Consider the following 6,874-nt stretch of genomic DNA (forward strand, 5'->3'; position numbering starts at 1 on the left):
TTTTTACAAGGTTTTATTTAACTAGGTCTAAAAAATATGCTTTTTTTGTCATTTTAATTTTCTAAATTATTCTAAACGGCGGAGCCATACATTTATTCAGCTTTAAGCTATGTTCACGAGGTCTACAGCTCATAGAGCCACTAGTTATAAATTTATGTCGAATCGTAAAGCCTCTATTAGACGACTCGAGTGCAAAAGTGATTTGAAACAGATAAGGTTTTGTATGATCTTGTAAATTGTATATTTGTTTATGTTCAAATAGATATAATATAATGTTAACATTTTTTATTTATTCCTCATGTTAAAAAATATTTAGTTGTTACTGCAAATTTTATCTAACAAGTTACATGTTTTTTATAGTCACGAGAAAATATTAAGTATATTTATTAACCAAAACATTGCTTAAACTGAATGAATACATGCATTAATATAAATGTAAGATTTACCTAAACCTAGACAATAATATTTTCTGGGTTTTTTATTGTGATTATGCTTATTTCCTATTGATTCTTGTTATTGTATGCGGTGTAAATAACTTTATATAGGCACACATTGTTGCTGCAAAGCTGTATATAAACACAATAGCTGAATTTATAAAAATTTCATCTAACAATGTTGAATAACTACACTTATAGCTTAGTTTAAGAAATCCACATAACATAGTTTTTAATAGAACGAATTTTTGATTTTGACATTATTCTCGAATATAAATGCACATATGTAACTAATAGTATGTTTTTATTAGATATAGGTACTATATAATAGGCCAATCAAATTAGATCCATAAAAGCGTTTTAAGGAATTAATTCCTGGCAAGCTGGAAATCGTTTTAATATATTAATTTGATCCTAAATGCGTGTAATCCGAGTTTGCGCAATTTCAGGTAATGTGCATAAAGTTTGGAAGCTTAGGAGATACATTTTTTCTGGGAAAGATACACCACTCGATGAAAAAGGAATCGATCATCAGCTATAATGGCACTACCGGGCAGGTTTGGTAGATCAAACACTGACAAAACGGCGTTTTCGGATTTTAACATGATCATACCAAAAATTAAGAAACTCAAAATAGCGGCCATTTTTTACAACTTTCAAGAATTCATATTAAGTTACCGTTCGGATCCGCATTTTCATCATGATTAGAGCAAATTTTCCGTCGTACGTACCGTGTGAGCTACGAGCAAAAACCTGAAAAAGAAAAAAAAATGCATACTTAGGTACCCCCTGGAATTGCGCACACTCGGATTACATGTATTTAGGACCAAATGAAGGTACTAAAATAATTTCTAGGTTGCTGGGAATTATTACTTCGAAAAAATCTAATTTGATTGGCCTAATTATTAAGCCTATTTTTTTGGAGTCGATTTGAATCTTGTACGAGTAATTAAAAAATATATTTGTTCAATGAGAAATCGAATATCGTAAATTTTGTAGCATCGTATAATTATGTGCATAAAACAGTCTATACAAAAGAAAAAAAACCATTTTTTACGTCTATAAATTTACAGATACATAGAATAAGCACGTGGATAGAAAATTACGGTTTAAATTATAAAAACTGAATTAATTTCGTTTAACGGAGCCATTTAAATTTACGCTACCAATTAAAATGCTACAAGTTTTATGGTGTCTTTTAAAGAGAAAATATCAAAATTAAATACATTATTGTTACTCATTTTCTTAAGTTATGCTGAGTTAGGTCCATTTCGTGATGCGCACTTAATGTTCTGTTGTTCTGTTTTTGATGCCTGTACATGTTCGTACATGTTTGCGACTGTCACGAATAAATGTATTTTATCTTTATATATAGACACCTTGTAATTAAAAACCAGGTTAAAAGAGAAAAAATATTGCATTGTAATGTTTAAAGACGTTTAAAATATTGTATAAATGTATATAATATAGTTATTTGAAGAATAATATGAGTACGTTGTATATTTATAGTGTGGCAGAATGTGAAGAGAGATTTGGAAGGACCAATAGAGGGTGTGGTTTCTGAATGATTAGGTACGAAAAGTAAACTATTAATAATAAACTGAATTTGAAATTGTTGATTGTTTGTTTTTACCCCCAATGGGAGGACATATACATGATATGCATTTTTTTATGATATAGGAGGCAAACGAGCAAACGAAGCGCCTGATGGCAAGTAATTACGCTGCGTCATACGTAAGCGAACAACTCGCGAACGCGAAGCGAAGCGGCACGGCGCGGCGGCCCCACAGCGTTCCCGTTCGCAACGAGATCGCCCACGTAGGACACTCCTATAGGTATATCGCTAGCTTCGCTTCGCGTTCGCGTGTTGTTCGCCTACGTTACAGTCGCCCATGACCACCTGCGTTGACAAGTGTGTTGCCGGGCTGCTAACGCAAAATTGTAGGTATTATATAGAATTTTAACACGTTTCAATCAAGGGAAAATGCCATGAAAATATTCATACGAAAATTAGACTACATTTTCAAGGGCAGATTCTAACCTTTTTAAACATAATATTGTCTTCGGTTACCGCGATAGTTACTCATGAAATAAAACTATGAAAACGGATGTGACTCGTGTCACCCGTTGACCACGAACACTGTAAAGAGTTCGAAACGTCGGGATGTATTATAAATTCAATATACGCGATATAATCCTTTTTAAACATGTTAAACTTTACTCTCTGTTGAGATGGATGGGTCAAAATTATTTTACTTGTCTTGTTTATGACCACTCTGTCACGCTTCTATTTTTGTCTTTTAACGAATAAATAAATACAGTTGAGAGATATTAGATGTCTTTCTAGCTGTAAATTACGAGTATAACTAATTCTCTTGATAAAAATAAAAACTAAACACCCCATACAAAAAGCTCCACTCCATCACATTTTTTGGGGACATAAAACAAGACAACGAAAATAATTTTGACCCGGGTACACTCTTTTCTTGAAGGTTTGAAGACGTATATTTATGCTGAGAGGCTGTTTCTGTATATTTGTGCATAGTCGTATACGAATTAATGTTAAGTTACATTTATCTCCAGTGCAGATTTCTGCAAAGGATGTACTCTTATAAAACTCAAACTGTGGTTCTAAGATTATAACTCACCAGTTGACGCATTTGTTGGTTAATTTAGTCGATATTTCTATTTTAATTTATCAGTTCTATATATTTAAATATCTCTTTAGGCTGGCGCGTCGCCAAATAAAAACCTTTACGTCGCAAATTGTGATTAAATGAACTTATTTTTACACAAATTTATTGCTCATCCGGTTTAATACCCAAATGGACATTGGAAACTGTATTTTAACACATGAAACCAAAGTTCAATGTTGCTCGGATGTAACCACACTCCTGTTTTGTCTTGAATTTAAAAAGCTAAGCCGACATGGTACCGACAACTGACAGCGGCCGCAGTGAATATGGAAAAATAAAAATGTATTTAATGTATTTTCGTGGTATTTTCAGATAGATTTTTGTTTTTTCCGCGGCGAATCCACATCCGGTAATCCTGATTGTGAATGGTCAGTATCCTCTAAACCCGTTGTCCAGAATTGGAAAAGGTTAACTGGGCTTAACTTGTAAACTGACAGCAGTTAATTAAATATTTGTGATTCATGGAAAAATATGAATAAAAGAGCGTAGAAGGGTCAAACACATTTTATAGCAAGTTCACTTCTGTGGACACTACAATTATGAATGAAGGGCCGTGTCGGTTCGGGCGAATATGACCGCTCGCAGATTTGCAAGGTGCTCTAAAGAGGTGAAAGTCACATTGTTTAGGGCGTTTTGCACTTCCCTCTACACCTGCAATTTGTGGGCGTAGTATACGCAACGGGCATATGGGGTCCTTAGGGTCCAGTACAATAATGGGTTCCGGGTATTGATGGGGCTGCCTCGTTTCTGTAGCCCATCAGGGATGTTCGCGACTGTTCGCGATGTTCGTTTCTATACTACCATGCGTGCACGCGCAGCATCCCTGGTGCGCCGGGTGCGTGGCAGTCCCAACAGCATCCTACGAATGATAGCGGACAGGGTTGTCTGTCCCAACTTGTCGCACTGTGAGGGATTTCCCCCATCAGTTTTTATTTTTTATTAAGTTCGCTAACTAACCCCTTAGTTTGTAAGTTCTACTAATAAAAATATGTGTCCATTAGTTACACGAAATAAAGATGCTCATTCATTAAATTATGATAACGAACCCCGTTCGTAGGTATATATCACGTTTGTCACGTATTACCCAGTAATTTGTATGTTTGATTGTTACTCTAGTTTAAATTTTATATCATGTCTGTAAGCAATTATAATTAATTTATTTAAGTTTATAAAAATTGTTACATCTTATTACTTGGCTTAATACAAAAAATCCACAGTACTGCTTAAGAGAGCCATTGTTTCTCGAACAAAGGATTATATACAGCTGCTTTCACAAGACGACTTAGCCACTTGACAGTCCAGTGTAATTCTGAGCGCTTATTTTTTATTAGCTTGCTGTGTATTTCACTGCTGGGGCCCATTTCATTAGATAGACTAATAGTAATTTACATTACATATGTAATTGCGATCCCTATTCCAACACTCTCAAGGCCTGTGCCCACCGTATTCGTGTGCGTAGATAAACACGTGCGCGTTGTAATTGCATTTGCACTTTCACTGCTGGGGCCCATTTCATTAGATAGATTAATTTACATTACATATTTAATTCCAATCCCTATTGCAACACTCAAGGCCTGTGCCCACCGCACAGTGCGGTGTGCTCTGGCCTTTAGGCGATGTATTCTGGGATGAAAAGCACTATGTTTTTTTTCCGACAGTGCAACGCGAAGGAAGGTAATGTGTTAATCAGTCTATGTTGGTCCCTTTGTATCCGAGTGGTTCTTATTGTTATATTTTTTATTGTATTTCGACTTTAACAGCTTCCTAAATTGGTAATGTTGGCAGTAATTACCTTGGGCAGGGTTGGTGGGTATGTTAATGATGGGGTTAAAGGTGATTTATGGTTGGCCTGTGCGGCGAACGATTTATAATACACATACGTTCTAATTAAGGAAATTATGGTGGAACAAATTATTTCACACCTGGACTTCACATGGAAAATGTTAGGAAGATTTACGATGCTTGTATAATCCCATTACTTACAGGTAAAATTCAACCTTAGCCTTAGCCCAACGCACCATATTTGAAACAGCTCATTTATATACTTTACAAGTTATCGTTCGACATGTCTAGCGCAATAATATGTTACTCTTGGAAGGCCGCAAAAATATGTAACAAGCTCTTATGGCTCTACAAATAAGATCGTGTCAGATTATTTATCAGTACGGTTTTTACTACCTATTATTTTTAGTCGCTTTTGGCGACATGTTTCGGATTCTTTGGGAATCCTTCCTCAGGCACGAGTCCAAAGAATCCGAAACATGTCGCCAAAAGCGACTAAAAATAATAGTGAGTAAAAACCGTACTGATAAATATTTTGAAATATGTCTCACGATAGTTTAAGTGCGATTATCGTGTCAGATATTTTTGCAGCCTTCGTTGTGTAACATATTATAGCAGGTGAACTGTAAAATTGTATAGGCACATTATGAATAAATTCATTTATAAAGTGGCCATGCATTTTTGCTTTGCACGGTTTGTCAACGTCACATATTAGAAATAAAGCATTGGTTCAATGTGTTCTATTGGTTCATTGTTGGCTACCCTACCCTACACTGACTGCAGTTGTTGTTTCAACGCTAATCACGACACGTTGTCATTTTGCCTCTACGATGCATTTTCGCTACATACCGGAAAGTCCATGTTATCGGCTAGGACGTAGCGCTGCGACCGTAGCTTATCGGTGAATGTTGTAAAACGGATTTTGAAAAGGATCGAAACATCGAGTGAACGTGAATTACGTGAATGACCTATAATTAGATAAGCATCAGTCATGGTTGTTATATAATTTTATTGTAGATTTAAGAGCATGTAAGCTGTTAGTAATCCTAAATAAGGAAATGAATGACCTATTTAAAATTGCACCAACGCTACCTACGTTGAGTTTATATTAAACTTTTTATTTCGGGCATTCGATATTGACCCTCCAACTTTACGGGTTAAGCCTTAAAAAAGAACATAAAATCTTTATTCTATTCCTTAACTGAGCGTTTAATTAAATGGGTGTTCAAAATTTAATCCCTCGGTAAATTAACTGAAGGCCGCTGAAAAAACACTTTGTCTAAGGATTAGGGGTGAAAGAGACGTCTGTTTCAACATTGATAAGGATTGTAAACTTTTAAGTATAAGGAACGCCATTTATATATATATATATATATTTCAAGAGAGTTAGACCAAGATAAGTCTGCAGCGATTTTGATAGCCTATTATAGACTGTGCAAGTGTTATTTTAAACGTCAAACTTCTAGTTTGGCCAATAGTCCGAGACTGAAATAGTGCCTTTCACCAGAGTTAAAGACTACTCTTCATTTCGAATACGAGGGAACCAGTTTCATAAAAAAAAAACACATGAATGTTTTAATGCCTACTTATGTACAGTTACATAAATACACTGCTTTAATTATAAGAAATTTAATTTATTTAAAACCAATTAAGGATCAATCTCGTTAGACTAATGTTCGTAGGTATACACAATCTTATTAACTAACTACATATTTACATATTTATTTAAACATATATTATGTGGAGCGCACTATAGTTTTACCTACATTTTCAAATCAAATTCCTTTTCAGATATGTTCGAAATTTGAGTGTCAATTAAATCGATATCTACGCTATTATTATACACCATTTTCACAATTTTCGGTTTTCGAACGCATCTTAGAAGATTTATGATAATTATGTTTTTAGATAAAATAACATATTGTAATCACAAGCTAAATACCTACGCCAAAGACTGCAACA

The sequence above is a fragment of the Cydia strobilella genome, chromosome 14 (assembly GCF_947568885.1).
Source record: "Cydia strobilella chromosome 14, ilCydStro3.1, whole genome shotgun sequence".
Classification (NCBI taxonomy): domain Eukaryota; kingdom Metazoa; phylum Arthropoda; class Insecta; order Lepidoptera; family Tortricidae; genus Cydia; species Cydia strobilella.